Source organism: Acartia tonsa, chromosome 5 (genome assembly GCF_053477335.1).
Source record: "Acartia tonsa isolate MP-2025a chromosome 5, ASM5347733v1, whole genome shotgun sequence".
NCBI classification, from domain to species: domain Eukaryota; kingdom Metazoa; phylum Arthropoda; class Copepoda; order Calanoida; family Acartiidae; genus Acartia; species Acartia tonsa.
Window position 1 is genome coordinate 20,991,635 of NC_137264.1, and position 21,478 is coordinate 21,013,112.

Below are 21,478 nucleotides of genomic sequence, written 5' to 3' on the forward strand. Positions count from 1 at the left end.
ATGAGAGTGGGACACCTGCCATGCTCTCCAGAAGTATGTCTGCCGTGGATATTCGGAGTTCCAACCCGCAGTATGGGCGCTGGGACAACAGTTTGTTGCCGTCGTTCGACGGTACTGACACGGATTACCCAAACTTTAAACAGGTCTTTAAGGATCTATGCTCTGGTTATGGATTTGCTGACCAGAGGTTAAGTCTGATGTTGTGTATGGAGAAGGTGATAACCAACCCGGAACTACGCAAGCAAGTGTCAGCGATTAGAGATCATAATGAACAATGGGCGTTTCTTGATCAGATGTTTTTATCAAACACTCGCCGGTTCATGAGGATTTTAACTAAGCTAAACAAGATGAAACCTGTGGATAAACCTGTGGACGTGGTTAGCGCAATTGCTACCTTCAAGAGCATGATGCAGGAGGTAGAAACCATCGTTGGTTCTGCAGCTAAGGATTACAATCACCTAACTCTTATTCATATTTTTAAAGACAAGTGCCCTGAAAATTTGAGAGACAAAATTATGATGGAGCTAGGTAGCATGAACCAACCAAACATCCCGAAGATTGTAGAACTGCTGGAGAGGACCAGGGGTGCCATGTTGGCCGGTGATATGTCCTATGACACTGGCGCCGGCAAGAGAAATCGTGACAGAGCTGCCGCCGCGCAAGTATCTGTCCGCAGCGACAATAAGAATGGCAAGGCTGGAAAGGACAAGTCTTCCAAGTGGAACAGTACATGTCCTGTGGAGAGCTGCAAGGAGAAACACCCGATTTTCCGTTGCCTCACGTTTAAGAAGATGGATGTGGTTGACCGAAAGAAAGTTGTCCAGCAGAAGAAGTTATGTGAACTCTGCCTATGTGACGGCCATACTGCTGACAAATGTAATAAATCGGATAAGCTTGGTGTTTGTGGTACCAATAATTGCGACAGATACCATTCCAGGTTACTCCATGAGGCTAGTGCTGGTGTGAATACAGTTTACAAGTCAAGTTCTGCACCCAGCCCCTGTACCTTCTTACTTCAGTTAGTTCCTGTTGTAGCACCTGGCGGCGGCACCTGCCACGCCACGGTAATGTTTGACTCCGGGGCAAATTTGCCACTTGTGTCTGAGAAATTATCCAACAAGTTGAAGCTGAAATCTACCGGCAGATATACAACTATTTCTGTAGCTGATGGCAGTGAGTCTTCCTGCCGCAATGTTGTGTTTTATCTGAAGGATAGGGACGGCAATTTGAGGGAGTTTGAGGCAGCTGTCATGCCTACCCTCGGCGGGGCCAACGAGATGGCTCGGTCCACCCCGAAACTGCCGCCGAGATATTTAAAATGCCGCCAGAAAGGTTTACATATATTAGTGGAGGCTTAGATATCATCATTGGAAATACACATCCAGACGTGTTTCCTTCAACCTACCAGAAAGTGGGCCAGTCTATGTTGTGGCGAACCATTTTTGGTAGTGGTTTTATCTGTACGAGTGCTGATGGTGGAGCTGGAGATCAAAAGTCGGCTTATAAGGCTGTCAGTGTCAGTGGAGGCACCTTGCCAGACTTTCTGACGTCTGAATCGTTTGGCGTACAGCCGCAGGCACTTTGTCCAGGATGTACTGCCTGTCAAGAGTGCAAGGCTATGGCCGACGGCACTACCTGGGACCAGCGTGAGAGGCAGAGGATAATTGAGGCAGGTTTAACACTAGACTTGCAGTCCAACAAGTGGACAGGTCAATATGCTTATATTGAAGATCCTCACACTTTACCCTACAATGAGAGTTTAGCCCGCAAAATTGCTGAGAAGGATCGTGCCAGGATGGTCAAGGAAGGTACCTATGGAATGTATGTGGAGGTATTCAACGACGCCATAAGAAGAGGCGTTTTTCAAAAAGCCACGCCTGAAGAATTGCAGTATGAAGGGCCTAAGTCTTGTTCATCAATAGTGGTTGCTTTCAAGGAGGATTCAAGTTCCACACCCATGCGATTGTGTGCAAATAGTTCTCTGACGTTCAAGGGTACCAGTTTTAATAACATAATGCTGGGAGGCCCGCCGCCAATGCAGAAGATTTTTTATCATTTGATGCTTTTCCGCGGTTACAAGGTTGGTATAACCGCGGATATCTCCAAGTTTTATAACTCCATCCTGGCCACAGAGTTCGACAGCCAGATGAAGCGAGTTTTATTTTCCCCGACGCCAGACGGTCCTCTTGAAATTTACCTGACTAAAGTTGTGAATTTTGGCGAGTTAGCTGCGGGAAATTTGGCAGTCACAGCCCTGAAGTTGACGTCCCGCCTGTTCGGCGGAAAGAGTGAAGCAGAGGTCAAGGAGATGTATGGAGAGGGGCAGATAAACGGTAGTGAAATTGTTGCTAAACCTGAATTATGGAAGGAGCCACAAATACCTACCTACCCTGATGAGGAGTTCAAGTTACCTCAGATTCCAGTTGCAGTCAAGCTTGAGAAGCACAGCTTCATAGATGACGTTATTTCGGGAGCAGGATCGAAGCCAGAGGCCAAGGAGATGATGAAAGAGGCCGACAGAATTATCGGCAAAGGTAGTTTTTCTTTCAAACAAGTCATTTATTCTGGAGATGATTGCCAACCTACCAAGGTTCTCGGGCTGATATGGAAGCCAGCCACCGATGTGTTGTCCATCGCCACAAGAGTCAACCAAGATGGTAAAGTCAAGGGAAAGAAGGTGAAAGAGGATGCTGATTTGTACAACCTCCAGGACGCCTTGGACGAGAATCTGACGAAGAAGATGGTCCACAGGTTCGCCGCCCAAACCTTTGACCCGATCGGGCTTTGCAGCCCTATTCTGTTGAGAATTAAACTTGTCCTGCGGAAAACATGTTTGCTGAATTTGGGTTGGCAAGATTTCATTCCAAAAAGTCTACGGGATGAACTTGTTAAGTCGCTGGAGGATAGAGCTGAGGTCGCTAAACTGGAGTTTGACCGTTGTGTGGTCCCGGATGAACCAACTGGCCTTCCATCCTTGATGATGTTTTCGGATGGGTCATCAGAGGCTTATGCAAGTAATGCATATTTGAGGTGGCCAACTAGACAAGGATTTGAAACGTTTCTGCTAGCCACCAAGTCAAGAGTTGCGCCGGTCAAGTGTGAATCAATTCCACGCCTTGAGTTGATGGGGTGCCAGATGTCCACAAGGTTGGCAAAGTCCGTCAGAGATGCCCTGCCCTTTGATATTATCAGAGTGATGTACTTTACTGATTCATCGTGTGTTTTATCACAAATAGTTTCCAACAGTGCTATGTTGAACACATTTAATTCTCATCGTATTGGAGAAATTCAATCTGCAACCAACAAGGATGACTGGAGGTGGGTCCCGGGGACGCACAATGTTGCAGATTTGGGCACCAGAAGCACCTGCAAGGTATCAGATTTGGGACCAGGTTCCAGGTACAGATTGGGCCCAGAATGGTTGCGCCAGGATGAAAGTGCGTGGCCGGTGAAAACTGCCAAAGAAGTCAAGCAGGTTTTACCCCCAGAGGAGTTGAATACCAAAATGGTTAAGTTATGTTCAATGAAAGTTGCCGGAGAAGCCGCTGAAGATGTCTTTAGGTTCAAGCACAGGAGATCATTTGGACAGGCCAAGCGTATTATGGCAGTTGTCCTGCAAGTTGCGAACACCTGGTTGAAGAAGCTAAAGAGCAGACAAGAAGGTAAGACTACAGCTGCTGGTAGTCATGTAGCAGCCGCAGATTCTGTGTACAAGCCGTCTTTGTACAATTTTATGGCGGCGGCGGAACTTTTCATTGTGTCACGAAGCCAAGAGGATGAGTGGATAAATGACGCTAAAGGCAATTATGCGTCATTAAATCCATTAGTGCATGAAGTATCATTGACCTGGCCTGTCGTTGGTCCCGGAGGAAATTATGTGACCAGGGAGATGAGGATTCTTAAAATGGTTGGTCGTGGACAGCCAGTCATTGACGCCATTACTGGTGGCCGTAAAATGATATTTGAAGACATGCCAGGTTTAATAATTTTGGAGCCTGGTAATTGGTTAGCTGCTGTTTTTATGAGAGAAGCGCATGTTGAGCTTCACTCTGGTGTCCGTGGAACTTTAGCTGAGAGCCGCCGTTGGTGCTGGATTGTGAAGGCAAGGAGGTTGTCCATCATGGAAGTGAAGAAGTGTTGGCCCTGCAGTGTTGAGAGGGCTAAGGAATGTCGTGCTACCATGAAGGATGTGTTACCTGACAAGTTGGTCCCGAGCAGGCCTTTTGAAGCTGTGCAAGTCGACCTGATGGGTCCGCTGGTTACGAGGAGAGCTGCCGCCAAAACGAGGAGTCAGACAGCAACGAAGAAGGTGTGGGTGTTCGTGGTGGTCTGCAGATTCTCAGGGGCGTTGTGGTTAGATGCCTTGGAAAAGTATGATACCAGCAGTATCCTGTTGTCCCTGCGCAAGTTGGAAGCTGTTCATTGTCTGCCGAAGATCATAGTAAGCGACATGGGCACACAATTATCCGGTGCTGGCAAGGTTTTAGAGCAGAAGTTGGGCAGCCAGGTAGAGTTTTCTTGGTCTCAGATCCCGGCCCGAGCCCACCATTTCATTGGGCAAGCTGAGAAAATGGTGGGATTAACCAAGAGATTGCTGTCCAAGAAGTTGGTGAATAGTTCTGTTAATTTCAACGAGCTCCTGGTGCTGTTGGCGGAGGTTAGCAAGTTGATGAATAGCAGACCATTGACGATTGAAGCTGCGAACGACGTGGAGAATTGGCGGCTGATTACCCCTGGCCAGCTGCTGGGAAATGTTGACCGCCAGCCGTTGTGCAATGTGGCGATGAAACCGGAGGACCAAATTTCCTCCAGGTTGAAGTTGTTGGAAGATTTGTCTGCCCAGTTTTGGACTGCCTACCGCCAGGAGATCCTACCGAAGATATTACGGATGTCCAAGTGGAAGGATGAGATGGCGGAGCCACTAGCTGACGGAGATATAGTTCTGGTTACGAGTACCAATCCGCTGATGAGATGTTTGAGGATGGGCCGAGTGACGAGAATTGAGGATGGAAGAAAGACTGCAAGAGTCTTGTTCAGACTGACAGATAAATCTCCCATGGAAGAACATGCTGTATCAGTCAGGCAGTTGTTAAAAATTATGATTAATAATTGATTCTTATTTTATGGAAATTGAGATTTTTTTAGTAAAAAGCCACATTTTTCATATGCCTATTTTTATGCCTAAAATAAGAATCAAATGAAATGCGATTAAATTTTATTCTATTTCATATGCTCAAATTTAATTTTATTGAGTTTAAATTCTTTTCAAAAGCACAATTCATTATAAAACTTACCTGAAAAGTTTAACAAAAAGGAATAAATGTGTCGAGGTTGCGTGATTCGATATTTATTCTAAGAAAAAAATCAAGTATTTTTTAGCAGATTTTTTTTAAAATTATATATGAATTTCAATCAAGTATAACATTTTTATTCAGAGCAAGGAATGATTGAAAATTCATATTTAAAGTCTCATATTTTTTTTACAAAGAAAAATTGGTATTTTTTTTATAATTTCAATGAAAATTCTAACGCAGATATTATTATTTTGCTATTCTTTAAGTATTAAAAAGTTTTATTGTTGATTAAGATATTACAGTTCTTATTCATTAGGTTTGAAAAACTTTCTGCCCAAGGATTTTGAAATATTTTTTCTTACTACTCTTTTTGATGCTTGACAAATTTAGTTTTAAGTACCTATAAATCTTAATTTTCTTGTCTAAGATTTATTTCGTTTTATTTTTACCATTATTTGTTTACATTTACATTTCAACCTGATTTCGTAGGTACTTATTGATTTATTAATAATGATTTATTACCTATTGATTATGAAATGATTTTATTTAGTATAGTTGTTATATTTACAACATCATGATTAATAGGATTATCTATTTTAGGATTTGTGTATGTGATTTTGTGATTGTCATGTGCATGGAATGTTGTATGGTACAAACCAATCCCCATCCTTCTATCCTAAAATGTGAGGTATTATGAGTCCTAGTGAGGAGTATAATATTGTGTATGCATTTCACGGGGTTTCATTTAGTTAGGAGCAAAATTGTCACGTTTTCGGGATGTGGCCATTCTCATGTGATTATGGTGAGTTGAGTTTAGTGAGAAATGTTGCTAGTGCTCAGCGCAAAAAAAAACCTTGAATCTCGTTAAGGAAGTTAATTTGACTTTCAAACGGGGGGTGTGTCTTAACCTCTTTTCGAGGAAGCTTTGTGTTTATCAAGTTCGAAATTAAATTCCTTATCATTATCCTAAAACTAAGCGCAAATGTCGTCTTTCATGGCTTTCCTTTCATAATGTGGCGCGGCATGGATTGTTTGTTTATTTTGATGCGCACGTTCTTTACTTTTGAATGAGATATGAGAGTGTGAAGATTTCGGAGAACAAAATTGGGCCTATCATTGGTCTCATAGTGTGTGAACGACCCTAGTATATCAGGGATTTGAAACCATAAGAACTTCAGGTAGAATTTGTTAATTTTATTAGGAAGAATGGTGTATAGGACGATTATATGTAGTTTTAAAAAGGCTTTAGCCAGCTAAGCATGAAACTTGATTATGATTAATATATGTTTTAGTAATTTTTATGTGCCTTATTGTTGCATTTAACAATGATTTATTAAACCAAATAATTTTCCTTTAAAGCCAAAGTTTCCAAAGATTTTTACCGTAGAGAAAAATGATTTTAAAAAGCAAATAAGATTACGTGGTTATAAATAACTGGAATTATGAACTAATTGATATTGTAATTTCAGGTCTTTGAAATAATTTCATCAATAAATCTATATTCAAACCTGCTGTTGAAACTTGATGGTTCCTGGTATTGGGGGTTTGTATGTTCGCCAACTGATCTCGTGAACTTCCCGCTAATTCGGAAGTCAAGCTCAACCAAAGTGTCATGGTTGAGACAAAAACAGACATAGGCAGAACTTTATATTGAAAGGAACTAAAATCACAAGACTTTACAAAAATAGTATTAAACTTCCCTGAATAGAGTCATTTGCTTCAGATAATCAAATGGACATCTTAACAATAATCTTAAATAAATGCTCTATGTTAATTTTAAGCAAAGAATGCAATAAGTCATGTTAGCAAAGCAGCATTCTTTCTCACGAGCCACTGACATACATGGTTGCCAACACAGAAAACCTATACAGCTACAGCTGTTATTATCAGCAATTTATTAACAAAATTCATTTGCAGCCTTTCCACACAAACAATTGTCAGCCGCTAACATGGCCGTATGATGCTTAAGGTGCATTATTTGCCAAATGTACCACTTTTCTGCACTACCTCTCCGATTTTATTAATACTCTATATTTTGGTCCGTTGGGTCATTCAAGGATGCTGGATGGCCAAAAAAAAGTTTCAGAGTCCCTGGATGTCTAGATATCTAGCTATCTATGAAGGTAGGTAACAAAAATGTAAAAAACACCCATTTTTTCACAATTTTAAAAATTAATTTTTTCATCAATCTTACATCCAATCTATACATTTTATACACCAAAATGATCGTTTATTCATGTAAAAAGCGCACATAATGCTATTTTGGCCAAAACTCTAATTTTACAGGGTGTCCAACAAAAAGTGTATTTTGGATATCTAGCGTAATACCCAAAATACCTGTCCGAAAAAAATCATTTTTTTTTGGCTTAAATCCTGTGTTTTATCTGTGTGCATATGTGGTATATAACGGTTCGGACCACCCGGGACTATAAGGTTGTCAAATTTCACTTTGGGACACCCTGTAAATGTGATTTTTGCGTCTGTAGAGCTAAAACTTGGTCCAAATTGGATATTTTTTTCAAATTACTCTAATATGTGTCTTAGTATGTTTGGCCATAGTGTTTTCTGACCAGATCAATAATTTCATATTTTTTGGACACCCTGTATTTTCAAAAAAAGAGAAAAAAAATTTTAGTTTTTTTTTAAATTTTTTTTCTATTTTTAAGTTACTTAAAACTGTCATATAGATACAGATTTTGACTAATAACAATAATATTTGCCTATTTTACAATTTTTTACACTTTTGGGACACCCTGTGCATGTTTTTGAAAAATGATGGTTTTTGCCCATTTTTTGGGGGAAGGAGTCGTTTTAGGGCCAGAGACTATTTCTTCATTTTTGTAGAACTTTTCAAGACACATCATTTGTTATTTATGCAAAAACCGCAAAAACCGAACCGTTTTGCCGTTATTCACTGCCAAAGGCGGAATTTTTTTACGTTTTTGCCGTTCCGGAGGTTCTAATGGGCATTTGTGGTAAGAAAACGTTGATTTATCAAGATCCCTCTTAAATACTTTTATTTAGGTAATTTAATTTACTAAATTTCATATTAAGTAAAAATTTTTGTGCAGCTAACCATTTTTCATTGAGATGGATTTCAATTGTTAAAACAAGAAAATTAAGTGAATATAACATAAATAATTGCTATAACATAAGTGATAAAAGAAACATAAATCATGTGCATTTGAAATTCCTTTTGACAAAAATTGGTTGGATATACAAAAAAATTTACTTCACAAGAAATTTAGTAAATTAAAATGCCTAAATAAAAGTATTTCACAGTTATCTTGATAAATCAACGTCTTCTTACCACAAATGCCCATTAGAACCTCCGGAACGGCAAAAACGTAAAAAAAATTCCGCCTTTGGCAGTGAATAACGGCAAAACGGTTCGGTTTTTGTGGTTTTTGCATAAATAACAAATGATGTGTCTTGAAAAGTTCTACAAAAATGAAGAAATAGTCTATGGCCCTAAAACGACTCCTTCCCCCCAAAAATGGGCAAAAACCATCATTTTTCAAAAACATGCACAGGGTGTCCCAAAAGTGTAAAAAATTGTAAAATAGGCAAATATTATTGTTATTAGTCATAGACTATTTCTTCATTTTTGTAGAACTTTTCAAGACACATCATTTGTTATTTATGCAAAAACCACAAAAACCGAACCGTTTTGCCGTTATTCACTGCCAAAGGCGGAATTTTTTTACGTTTTTGCCGTTCCGGAGGTTCTAATGGGCATTTGTGGTAAGAAGACGTTGATTTATCAAGATAACTGTGAAATACTTTTATTTAGGCATTTTAATTTACTAAATTTCTTGTGAAGTAAATTTTTTTGTATATCCAACCAATTTTTGTCAAAAGGAATTTCAAATGCACATGATTTATGTTTCTTTTATCACTTATGTTATAGCAATTATTTATGTTATATTCACTTAATTTTCTTGTTTTAACAATTGAAATCCATCTCAATGAAAAATGGTTAGCTGCACAAAAATTTTTACTTAATATGAAATTTAGTAAATTAAATTACCTAAATAAAAGTATTTAAGAGGGATCTTGATAAATCAACGTTTTCTTACCACAAATGCCCATTAGAACCTCCGGAACGGCAAAAACGTAAAAAAATTCCGCCTTTGGCAGTGAATAACGGCAAAACGGTTCGGTTTTTGCGGTTTTTGCATAAATAACAAATGATGTGTCTTGAAAAGTTCTACAAAAATGAAGAAATAGTCTATGGCCCTAAAACGACTCCTTCCCCCAAAAAATGGGCAAAAACCATCATTTTTCAAAAACATGCACAGGGTGTCCCAAAAGTGTAAAAAATTGTAAAATAGGCAAATATTATTGTTATTAGTCAAAATCTGTATCTATATGACAGTTTTAAGTAACTTAAAAATAGAAAAAAAATTTAAAAAAAAACTAAAATTTTTTTTCTCTTTTTTTGAAAATACAGGGTGTCCAAAAAATATGAAATTATTGATCTGGTCAGAAAACACTATGGCCAAACATACTAAGACACATATTAGAGTAATTTGAAAAAAATATCCAATTTGGACCAAGTTTTAGCTCTACAGACGCAAAAATCACATTTACAGGGTGTCCCAAAGTGAAATTTGACAACCTTATAGTCCCGGGTGGTCCGAACCGTTATATACCACATATGCACACAGATAAAACACAGGATTTAAGCCAAAAAAAATGATTTTTTTCGGACAGGTATTTTGGGTATTACGCTAGATATCCAAAATACACTTTTTGTTGGACACCCTGTAAAATTAGAGTTTTGGCCAAAATAGCATTATGTGCGCTTTTTACATGAATAAACGATCATTTTGGTGTATAAAATGTATAGATTGGATGTAAGATTGATGAAAAAATTAATTTTTAAAATTGTGAAAAAATGGGTGTTTTTTACATTTTTGTTACCTACCTTCATAGATAGCTAGATATCTAGACATCCAGGGACTCTGAAACTTTTTTTTGGCCATCCAGCATCCTTGAATGACCCAACGGACCAAAATATAGAGTATTAACAAAATCGGAGAGGTAGTGCAGAAAAGTGGTACATTTGGCAAATAATGCACCTTAATTATTATTAATTATTATTCATACTAAAGCCATAAATTAAAAGTTAATGGAAAACTTTTATAATTCAAAAAGTTAATGGAAAACTTTTATATTTTTTTCTTTATAGAGCCTATAAAGAATTTGCCATACAATACAAATGACCAATAATAGGCCAATACACAGACTAAATTACCAATGGCAGGCCAGTATAAATTTTAATTGACCAATTTTTGGCCAGTATGGCGTCATTTTATATGGGCACTATAAAAAGCTTCTGTATATTTGGTTTATACAAAATGTTTGTTGGCAACCTAAGTTTACAGCCATCAAGAACTTTAGGCCACCTATAACCTGGATAAACTTACACATTTTAACATGAAAGTGTTTATTCAAAATAGTTAATGTTAAATCTTACTTTACTTTAGAATTATGCAGGAGTCTTATATACTCTAACATCAAGACCAACAATGAACTAATAGGAACAAGTCCAAAACACCCTAATTGGTATTAGCTAAAGAAACACACAGCAGACAAACAATTAATTTGATTGAAGGACTCCTTTAAAAGACTTAACTGTGCATAACATTGAGTTTTTTGACTGTTTTCATGGGCTGAGGCATTTCCAGAACCATCAGCCTTAGGTATATATTTTAGTATCTACTCTCTAGTATGACGCGGTGTTATTAATAGATAATTAAGCTTTTCAGCTCTATGAACTGATTTAAATTAAGAGGTATTTTTTTCATTATTATAATGCTGATATTTTCTGTTTTGACAATTTGCAAGTAGTGTATGAATACCCTAAAAAAATTTACGATTTGTTTGAATTAAATAAATTTCCTTTGCAAACTAAACAGATTTTAGGGAGTGGACAAGTATTTAGAAATACTAATGGATATAGAATACGTGGATGTTGTGTAAGGGGAATTTCTGTTGTCAATTTAGTTTGCATATTTAGTCCTTAGATATTGGTCAATACTTTTTTCCATGGTCAGGGGGGGGGGATGGAGTAAAGTGCAAGGATTAAAACAATAAACTAATATCTAAGAGGTGGTAGGTTGATTGTCTATGTCAGTCTGCCCCTCTGTATTTTAAGCTGAGAAAGGAAGTCTAAGTATATAGTTGTCTGTAGCTAAAAGTCATTGAAACATAGATTTAATCATTAAAAAATGTAAATTTATCATAATAACATAAAAAAAGGGTTAGTTAGGTACAATGAGAAAATTAACTTTTGTTACTATTAACGAAGCTACTCTAAAATTCTAAATATCCGTCCGTCCGAACGTCTGTAAGAAACGGTTATAGGGAAACAATAATTTCTCGGCCGCTATCGGTGTCTGACTGTTAAGCACCCTATTTCCTTCTATTTGCTTTGTTGTTTGATATTTACAATAAATAGCTTCGCTACTATGTTCTCATCCTTGTTTTTTTTTTAAATTTCACCTGTCCATTGGATTAAAAGTTTATTAAAATGGAAAAATCATTTTTTATATATGTTTATACAAACTAACAAAAATAATAATAGTATTGTATATGTTTTGTTATTCTAAGATCCATTTCTTTTTTAAAAACCCTCTTTAGGTAAAAAAGTGCAAGAACATCAAGTCCAAAAGGTATGTTTAATCATTGTGAAAATAGATATATATTTACATTTGAGAATATGGTGGACGATATATTTAAATTCCATAAAAACCTACATGTACATATAGCAATTTCTTGTTAAATATGAAATGAAATCTAGAAGAGTATATTATAAATATTTACTTCATTGCATTGTATAAATACATTTAACTAAACAGTGTACCATCATTTCTGCCTAATGTATGAAATAATCAGGACGATTAATTAAAGATTAGTACATTTTCTGTGCTTAAACTGTTTTTCTATTTAGGTTTTCTAAGGTTCTTGGTAGCCTAGTAGGATTGCGTATCAGAGGAATATTTCCCGCATGGTGAGGATTTCCTTAGTGGAAAAAGACTACAATCCTCCCCTACTTTTAATATTTTTTAAAGGGAGGGGGGGGGGAGGCGTTTAGTGTTCCCTTTCTCTTATTTGTTAGCATCCATATTGCAAATATGAAACACTTTATATATAATACAATTTGCGCAAGTGATGAGACACCTTGCTAAACACTTGTAAGGATAAATTATTAATGAGAGTGGTGGTCTTATAATTAATTTGTTCCTGACATAGCAGCGTGCAGTTCATCTACACCATGCTCCTACAGGTCTTATTCTTGGTAAGGTTTTGTTCAAAAAATTTTTACAGTCATTTATTGAATTATTTATATTAAGTAATCAATAAATTTTCGATTACTTCTTTAAAATATTAATCAATAAATGGCCTACATATCTTGGCGAAGAATTGTCAATTCATTTAGTTATTATTAGAATATTATGATATAATTTGCCCCTCTAATATCTAATATTTTGCCTTTGAACTTGTGATAAATATAATATTTTATTGGGAATGGGATGTAGTTACCATCCCTAAATTATGCAAAAGTCTTTCAGTAACCTATTTGAAGTTTACTGTAAAGGAGAACTCAACAAATAAAGCATTCATTGAGATCTTTTGGTACAAACAAATACAGACTGTTTCTACCAATTTTTATAAAGGATTAATTATTAGATTGTTCTTGTGAGCACTGGCTCAAATGCCTGTAACAGATTAAAACTTCAGGATATAGTCGCGGTAAGTTTTATTTTGTAGATTATTTTTTATTCCCAGATTGGTTATTAATAAGAAATCATATAAGCAAAATATACGGGAAACCACTGAGAGTGTTCGAAAAAAGTGAAAAGAAAACTTAACAGGAAAGAAAAAAACATTATTAACACATATTATCCTTTCATATAGACAAATAAAGTTTTTTGTTTGAAGTTTAACCCTTACAGATCTGGGGGGGGGGGGGGACTAAATCAGCCTCCAACCATTCAATGTAATTTTTTTTGTTTGTAAGATAAAGAGCTATGACTTCATGCCTTTTTGAAGTTTAGTAACTATACGTCGGCAAGAGTTGATTTTATAAGGATATCTGGTCTGTGTCGGTCGTGGTGTCCGGTCAAAGTCGGTTAGGTAGCAAAATTAGAAAAAATCGAAATAAATCTTAATTTTTACATTATGACTTTTGTGTATAAGGTAGAGACCTAAAATTTTTTTTGGTGAATACTTAGATATCAATAAACATTTGAGAAAAGTAGTGTTACGACCGATTGAACGTTTGACTGCTCCCTGACCGATTTTATGGCAGATTTTTTGTCCATCTTTTACTATAGATAAATATCATGAATATCGTGGTTTCTATTACAGCTAGAGACCTGTATTTTTTTCTAAATCCTTGAGCAATAATGAACTTCCGTGAATAGTAAAGTCATAACCGTTTGACCACTTCTTGACCGATTTTCTATTTCCTTCCTGTAATTTTGCCGTTTGTAAGCTGCCAGCTGCCGAATTTCAAAACAGCTCTAGACCATTATTTGCCGTTTTTCGGCGATGGTGGATATTGGGCCCGATCTGTAAGGGTTAAGAAATGGATTAACTACAAAACTGATTTATAGAAACTTCAAACTGGTTTTGGGCTATTTTATTTTAAGCTATAAGCATTGGGGTGTTTTTAAGCTATGGTTCTTTTTCCTGTTTTTCTCTTTGAATACTAATTCCCCAGATGCTAGAGGTACATCCTATAGTATGGTATAAAAAGAAAGAGTGGAATTAGAGAGAATCCGAGCAAGGACAAAATTCAACAGCCTTTGCTCATCTTACCCCATTTAATAAACATTTGATTGATTATACTTTAAGCGTCCCTTCATCGATAGATTATTCCAAATAATTTTCTTTTAGTATCCCTAGCACCACTGAAAAACAGACAGAAGGACGGATACTAACACTTAATATAGAATCATAGAATCTAAAGGGTAGCAAAACCAAAGCAACTGTATAAGTGTTTTGTCTGTCTCTATGAGCTGTCCTTCTGTCTGTAATTATATTGTGGTCGAATTTTTATTAACTTCACTTTTACTGCAATACCCATTTCGTCCTCTACCCTTCCCTTGCCCTCCCCACATTTTCCTTTTCAGTCACTTTAGTTATCCTTCTAAATTTTAATATTAATATATTTTAGTCAATTCGTGACACACCAACCATTGCCACAGCAGATCCCCTAGAAACAACACTTGCAACAGGAGATTATACTGATGATAATTATTATCCATAGTGACTCTATTTTACGGGTATGTTCTTTTAAAGGGCCAAATCTTTACAATTCATTAAGCTATCCTAGCAGGTAGGATTTCTTTTTCATCCTTTCTTTATATCTACATATGTAAGGCTAAGGTAACCCTAAGTCCAAGGCTAGCCAAAAAAAATTATGTAGGATTTGGCCCAATCTATTGCCAAATGGCTACAATATTTCAAAAATATAATAGTGCCAACTTTAATCACAACCACAAGTTTTGTCATACAATCATATTATGTCAGCAAGATTCCCTGCCATAGTGCAATTAAGTTGCTTATCCTCCTCTCCCCCCCCCCCCCCTCCTCCCTTCATTAAACCCTAGAAATAAACCTTTGGAGTGATCTTTTCCATACATTAACAGAGGAGGCAATTAAATTTTAATAAGGTATTTATTGCATTTAAATATAAAATTTTTCAGGAAAAATGAAGATGGAACCAGCTTACATCATTACGAAAAATATTTCAAAATAACAAACGAAATTTTGGTTCCATGTGTATCATAAAAAATAAATTTGATTTTTACAAATTTTATTGATTTATTTTTATATTCTATTAAATATCTATTAAAACATATTCTATTACTTTGTTAAAAAAAAATGTATCAAAATTGGTAAAAATACTCTTCATCATCAATGAGAATAAATTAGTTATTATTACACAATATATTCTATTTCTATTTATATTTTTTATTATTAGATTGGTCTGACTCTAACTTTATGGAATTAGAATTATGTGAGGCTTTTTATAATTGCAGTCTGTATGTCACAGTATAATAGAAACGAAACAGTTCTAGTAAAAAAATATATCGGTTTTCGGTTTGAAATATAATCTAACTTTAAAAAAACAAGTATGACAACATTCTTACATGCTCTTAAATATAAAAGTAATGAAAAGAAAATATGAAAAGTAATTACAGACATACATACGGTCATTACAAGTAATTTATTATTGATGCTCTGGTTCATCAAATTTTTTTTTATATATTCAGCAGTCTATATTGTCAATTACTGCTAAGAAACACCAAGATTTCCTTAAAAAATTAATGAAGTTAAGAGCAGACGTTATCTAATGAGGAAAATTTAAATTTCTTCTATTAGTTATATTAATATTAATAATATTTATTTAATCTATTTTCTTCTTCTTTTATCTTTTGTAATTATTTGTTATGCTAAACAGGCAATCCGCCTATCCAAAATAATAAAAAGATTTGTCTTTGAAGTTTTCTAAGTAAATATTTTAAGAATTTAAATGATAATGCTTAGAATTTCTTTGAAAGAAAATAACAAATTTAGAACAAATTTTTACGACAATAGATGTAAAATATAATAGGATAATACAACACAGTTTTGCCCTGGGCACTTTACTGTTCTATTACATGGGCTGTAGGTACAGTCACATGGGTCAAGATAACACCAGGGCGGGAGTGGACATTGAAATATAAATTGCACTAGTACCCAAAGTTTTAAACAATTTTATTTTATGTTATTTTTAACTTAACATATATCATCTAAACCTTTGGATATTTATTTAATTATGATTATTGTCCAAACTTATAAAAAAAATTTTATCTACAAAAGGGGTAATTTTGTTTATCATTATTCTGGGTATATGTCAATATATCGTCCCTGAGATGTCTTTGCCTATAAATATTTTCATGGTAGTTTTAGGACAATAGACTAAATAGGCTTTTGAAAAAGTTAGGTTCCCCGTAGGCACTTAATAGGTTCTTATTCCAACCTGACTTTTACATATAGAACGAGGAAAAAATAAAAAAGAAAATTTATGGGAGGTAAGAATTGGAAAATTAAAACACCACTTATTTATCCAATTATCCGTAGGAGTAACCTTATAAATAGAGTAAAGCATGCCTTATTTGAATATTTTTATCTATGTAAAAATCTTGATTGTAATTCAAAATTGTATCAGGGTATCCATTAAGTGTGTAAAGTAAGAAATACTTGGAGAATTGTTTTATTTACGCTTATGTTGCCGTTAGAAATGCTTATATTTTTTTTCTTTGATAAATGAACAAATGCATTATGGTGTGAATGTAATGAAATATATCAATACTAAATTTTACATAATAAACATATTTTTGACTAAAATTCAATTTTACATATTTATTTTTAAAAATTTTGGTTCTTGATAAAGTAGTAACTTTATTATCCATTCCATGTCCCTTCCTTAACTTTTTTGGACTAAAATTGGACTTGGCATTGTTCTATTGATTTTTTAGGATAAAATCATAAAATGATCTTGCTGTAAGTAGAATATCTTATACATTCAAGCGCAAATACTTTCAGCTTAAGCAATGAAATGATGACTTAAATAAACGGTTGCAAAACAAGTACAGCGCATGTCACGCAAAATATGCCGAGAAATTGAGAGAGGTTTATGTAATAGCAAAGCTTGTATACAGTAGATATTTAAGAAGTCTATTGTAGTTTTTATAGATCTTATTTATATCTAAATTGTGATATTTATTAGCCAGTATAATATGTAACAACTCACAAATATAAAAAAAATTGAACTGATTGACAGGCCAATTAACATAGCTTTAATTTCTTGAAAATATATAGAATTATGACGTTTTCCCTCAAAGTGCCTTGTTGAACACCAAACCCCCAACACTCTTATTTTGAAACAAAATTGAAAATTAAGGGGTAGGGTAGTTTTTAGATTGTTTGTTTATTACTTTAGTTCGAATTAGTTTAGGTTACATATTGTACTGGGTAGCCCCAATGGTTTTACAAATCATTTATGAATACTACTACTATTAGATGTTCTTATTCTTGTGTATATTGAAAGCAATTGAATCAATAATTATCAGAAGTTAGAGTGACAGACATCGAAAATATCTCTTTTGACGCATACTATTAGAAAGTTTCTATATTAAAACCAATTTGCTAAATTTTTCAATATTATTAAAATTAAGATGTAAAATATTTTATTTTCTAAAGTGAATATCAAAAATAACATACATAAATTTAATTCTATAAATCTATACCTGTCTACTGATAAGAAACAAACAAAATTAAAATATAAATAATATATATTGTATTATTATAATAACTAATTTATTCTCAATGATGATGACGAGTATTTGTACTGTTTTTTAATACATTTTAATACATTAATAAAATAGATTTAATTAATACCTTACAAAAATCATAAAGTTATCTTTATTAAAATCTGATTTTTATGACTTTATAAGATACAGGTGGAACCAATTATTTTGATTAAGATAATTTTCTGGAGCTTTTATTGTTGATGGTAGTATTGGTTCATTCATTAAACTACTGCCCTGAAATAAAATACTTATTATTAACTACTTCATACAAAGAACAATAATACATAAATTCATAGTTTGTTTCATGTTTAACTCGAAATAAATTATATAAAAACAATAAGATTGAATATTGTTTTTGCATTTGTAACATAAAATATTTCGTATATGCAATTGAATGCAAAAAAATTAATTTAATGGTTTCCAGAAGAAAAAAATTAGGATCATGGAAAGTAAACAAAGTCATTCCTTAATTAGGACAGAAGTAACCTTCCTAGGAAGGACATAAATAGCTTCCCTTATGTGAGAATTTGTTAGATGAAGGGCATAACTTGTCTCCCTTAACAAAGATTTTGCAAGATGGAGGATATAAATAGCCTCCCTTCACCACACAAAACCTAGCTTTTTGGTCCTTCACATAGCAAAATCTTGCATAAAATAGTTTATCTGTCCTTCACATAGCAAATTCTTGCAAAAACATAGCATATTCTTGCAAAACATAGCAAATTCTTGCAAAACATAGCTAATTCTTGTAAATCAAATATATGGGGGTACCAAACTCAAAAACGGAGTTTCAGCGCTCTCCGACCACCTGTTCTTGAGATACGGGCACCTGGTGTCCTTGGTACCCACGGTTAGATTTGGGAAATGGTTCGAATCCTTAAAAAACATAGCATTTCTGTCCTTCACATAGCAAATTCTTTCAAAACATAGCATATTCTTTCAAAACATAGCAAATTCTTGCAAAACATAGTAAATTCTTGTAAAACATATATATTGGGGTCCCAAACTCAAAAACGGAGTTTCAGCGCTCTCCAACCACATGTTCTCGAGATACGGACACCTGGTGTCCTTGGTACCCACGGTTAGATTTGGGAAATGGTTCGAATCCTTAAAAAATATTTTGACACTTATAATAATTTTCAAATTTGTGATCAAAATTATGACTAAGTCCAAAAAGTGTCAAAACATTTTTAAATTTTTAAAGGATTCGAACCATTTCCCAAATCTAACCGTGGGTACCAAGGACACCAGGTGCCCGTATCTCAAGAACAGGTGGTCGGAGAGTGCTGAAACTCTGTTTTTTGATTTTTGGACCCCATATATATATGTTTTGCAAGAATTTGCTATGTTTTGCAAGAATTTGCTATGTGAAGGACAGAAATGCTATGTTTTGCAAGAAGAGCTATGTGAAGGACAGAAATGCTATGTTTTGCAAGAATTGGTAAGTTTTCCAAGAATTTGCTATGTTTTGCTAGAATTTGCTATGTGAAGGACAGCAATGCTATGTTTTGTGAGGTTTTGCTATGTGAAGGACAGAAAAGCTAAGTTTTGCAAGTTGAAGGACATAAGCAGCCTTCCTAATGTAAGAATTTGCCAGACAAAGGACATAAGTCACCTCCCTTAAGTTAGATTTTGTTAGATGTAGGACATAAGTAGCCTTCCTTAGACCAATTTCCAGTGACTTCTGTCCTAATTAGGAATGACTTTGTTTTCTTTCCATGATCCAAAATTTAAAATGTCATTTTTAAAGATAATTAATAATTTTTAAATTAGATAAACTAAAAAATTCAGTTTTAATATGTAAAAATGTATAAACTGATTTAGAGACTTCTAGAAATATCAATATCTGCCCACTGGACAGTATTCTAAACCTGATCCAAGCTTGTAGGACCTGCTTTAATTAATATCAAAGTTCGCTGTAGTAGAAGTTCCTTCAGTGGAAGTTTCAGTGGGCTCAGTATATTCCACAGTTGTTGGGGATTCAGCCAAGTTCTACAAATATCTAGTTTAATATTACACTACAGAATTAAACTTAAGCTGTTTATAACTGTTTTTTTTTTGATAAACCTAAGAATTATTGAAGTTTTATTTTTGAAATTTCTTTATGGTGATTTAGAAATAATGCCTATAATGTCATTGTGTATATCAGGCAAATTCCACATGCATTAAATGCCATGCAGTAGACATTATGGTTAATTTTTGGCGTGGCTTCAAAAATTGCTGCTATTTTGATAAGATTTTGATATTTGTCTTGGATAGGTTGTAAGAAAATTAGTAATGCCCTTCAGAGAATAATCATAATCATTAACTTTTCCTAGTTAGGTGTCTTAGTAATACTCAAAGCTATCCTGTTAGTTAATTATACGTTCTTACCTCGTATATCTCTAGGACTGTGTCCCTGTTGCAGCCGTTAGCACCGCTGCTAACAAGCACGATCTAGATACAAACAAAAATAAATCTATTTATTTAATTATGTATAATTCGTCATTTGATGGTAAAAGATATGGTTATTGTTATATCTAATTACTAGCAAATAGCCTCTAGTCTACAGGCCTCTATGAAGGGGAAATAGACGCTAAACTTTAAATTTTAGTTTCAAAAAGAAAAAAATATTAAGCTATTTTTTATCTCGGGGCGATTTTTCTTCGGAATTTTGTAGGCTTATACCGCCAAAATAGTTATCAACCTTTCCTTGACCTGTAAAAGGCTTCACTTTAAATTATATCCAGTTCAGCAGTTAGTGAGGTCTATTAGAACAGACACACAGATTTACATTCTGTTACTTGTACTTAAGGATAAATTGATTTTAAAAAGATGTTTTCTATATAAATGTCTTCTGAAAATGGAAATTTAGAAATCAAACTAAATGACGTCGAATGATATAATTAATTTTACTTACCAAGAACAATACTTGCAGAAGCATGGTGTCTGTATACTGCAAACTACTATGCCAGGCGCTCAGAATGATAACTCTGAGCCAACATTTGTATATCTGCACAGATGTCTTGCAAATATGTTTCTATACATCAGACAAATTATTTAATCAATGAAAAATTTTAAATTAGTTTCATACCAATTAATCGGTCAACAAAGGATAAATTTTTCGTGTTAATATGTCATAAATGTGGACAACCCGTTAGAAATATTAAGCTTATATGACAATTAAACATAAGCTTTGAAGTAATGTTTTTTTTAAATAAACATATTGATTATCTGTTAGAGTGATCTCTCTATGTAGAAAAGATTACCTTCTTAAAAAGTTTTGGTCTAATTTTACTCTGATTTAATTTTTCTGTGTTGATGCTAGGAAAATATTGTTGGAAAATATTCAAATTATTATTCGTACTACGTCTCTATGCATTTTTTTATTTTTGACCCAATTTTAATGTTGTTAAAATGAAGTAACACTACTAGTTCAAATAATTTTGGCTCATACATTTCAGCAAAACACATTTTCGCAAAATTGCCAATAAATAAATATATATATTATAACTATTTCATGGAAGAAAAATTGTCCCTTTCGTGGCAACGCACCTTAAGGGGCGATTCTTCGTATCTTTCACAGTAGATTTCTCCAAAAAGAAAGGGACTATTCCCGAAAAATTAAATGTTTTATAATAACACTAAGCAAATCAATTAAAAACACAACTCTAACATTTTCGGAGACCAGGTGATGGGGCCAGTCCAGTGGCGTGCACGTCAGAAACAAATTTTTGGTTATGAAACGAAATGAATTATTTAAATATTTTTAAAAGAAATATAGAATAAGATTAAGAAAAATGATATTTTTGTCCGAATGGTGGTTATTTT

At 34.3% G+C, this 21,478-nt stretch overlaps 2 long non-coding RNA genes across 2 annotated transcripts; one reads left to right on the forward strand and one right to left on the reverse strand.

The window, feature by feature from the left end:
- The first annotated feature begins 12,476 nt into the window (after nt 1–12,476).
- Nucleotides 12,477–15,254, forward strand: LOC145319002 (uncharacterized). The gene is made up of 4 exons (XR_013879635.1): nt 12,477–12,600; nt 12,993–13,055; nt 14,485–14,593; nt 15,017–15,254. It is a non-coding gene; the product is annotated as an uncharacterized LOC145319002 (long non-coding RNA).
- Nucleotides 15,255–17,632: 2,378 nt separating this feature from the next.
- On the reverse strand, nt 17,633–20,677 carry LOC145319001 (uncharacterized). Its single transcript, XR_013879634.1, has 4 exons — nt 20,568–20,677; nt 20,042–20,104; nt 19,560–19,660; nt 17,633–17,902 (listed from the first exon to the last, which is right to left on the reverse strand). It is a non-coding gene; the product is annotated as an uncharacterized LOC145319001 (long non-coding RNA).
- Nucleotides 20,678–21,478: the final 801 nt, after the last annotated feature.